The sequence below is a fragment of the Miniopterus schreibersii genome (assembly GCF_964146895.1).
Source record: "Miniopterus schreibersii genome assembly, chromosome: 2".
Lineage (NCBI taxonomy): Eukaryota > Metazoa > Chordata > Mammalia > Chiroptera > Miniopteridae > Miniopterus > Miniopterus schreibersii.
Genome location: NC_138102.1, coordinates 91,176,300 through 91,177,675, shown reverse-complemented (window position 1 = coordinate 91,177,675; position 1,376 = coordinate 91,176,300). Strand labels below are relative to the sequence as shown.

Here is a 1,376-nt window from a genome sequence, read left to right as displayed (position 1 = left end):
GGACCTAAGGGACCATAGAAATAAAGGAAGTCAGTTATTCTTCCACCTGTCCACTCCCACTTGGGTAATCAACTCTCACCCTCTACAGGCACATGCAGTAACCTAAGAGTTTCAAAGGGAGTTCCCATGAGAGCTAGCCCAACAATTACCTGTCATACTAGTCAGTTTCTGAACAAGTTCCTCCAGGCAATTATTAATGTGGTAGATTTCTTAAAACACAAGAACTTGTCTTTGCCTCAGAAGAGTAAGAAAATATGTACAATGTAAGTATAAAGCAATAAATTCTAATCAATGCCTCAAAAGACTGTATTACTGTAAAATCAATAAGCTCAAACTAACTTTCTAAAAACATTTTAAAAAATGGGCTAGCTAATATTAAAAAATTGCCCATATACGTTCTTAGCTTCTATTCTATTTAAAAATTTCTAGAGCAAGTAGTTATTATAAGGGAAAAAAAACAGACCATATATCTGGACCTACACCTAAATGTGGAAATGGATCCACAGGTACACTCTTAATCATTTTTTGAAGAAATATGTTTAAATGGCTTTACCATGCAGAGGCATGGCATTCTGGAAGGGTTGCAAATCTGTCTCTACAGATGAGCTAGTTTTCCTTGAAGTAGCTCTGTTATGGGACACTACAGTTAGTCTGGGGGGAACTCTAGAGTTTCGTGGTAGAGTAAGTTTCCCATACAGGAAGCTGATTAGATTTTCTCTAGGAATAGTTCTGTGCTTTTTAATCCAAGCAAACACATTCCTATTGCTGATAGCCAACCTGAATGTCAATATCAAACTTAGCTGATGGGTATCCACACTTTCTTTGTAGAGGTTGGTGATGGCAGTGGCTGTGTTTTGGAAGGGGACCTAGATTGAAAATCCTGGCTGCTGACACACTAGGTCTTTGTAGAGCTGGGCCACTGAGGTGGCCGAGTTTTGGAAGACATGCCACAGTTTCTGTTGCTTGTGCTAGGGCTGCACCTCTGCCACCACCTCCTTCTGCAGCTCCAGTGGCAGCTGTTCACCCTGCTCTGCCTTGGCCAGGCACTGCCACTCCCACTTGGAGAAACAGTGCTAGGCCTGTGCTCCAGGATCTCTGCCTTACCCTCTTCCTTTCCCTCCTCCATCCTCCAGCACCCCCCCCTTCCATCCTTCTCAGGCAAGGCTCCCACAGGAGCATTGTCCTCCAGTGGCCTGGTGGCGGAGCTGAGAAGATAACAGTAGCTCTCTGCAATGGCCCAAGCTTCCTGCTCCCCTAGTACCTGCGAGCCTCACCCCCACCCTTCACAGGCCTGGAGGATCCCGCCAGAGCCTCTTCACCCTTGGGCCCTGCCAAGGTCTTCACTGGTGGAAGACCTTCCTGCCCCTTGCTTCTAA

General features: G+C 45.4%; 1 pseudogene across 1 annotated transcript; it reads right to left on the bottom strand.

The window, feature by feature from the left end:
* Positions 1 to 539: 539 nt before the first annotated feature.
* On the bottom strand, positions 540 to 1,126 carry LOC308552467 (HUWE1-associated protein modifying stress responses 1 pseudogene; annotated as a pseudogene). The gene has a single exon. The product of its transcript is annotated as an HUWE1-associated protein modifying stress responses 1 pseudogene (transcript).
* Between the last annotated feature and the right edge of the window lie 250 nt (positions 1,127 to 1,376).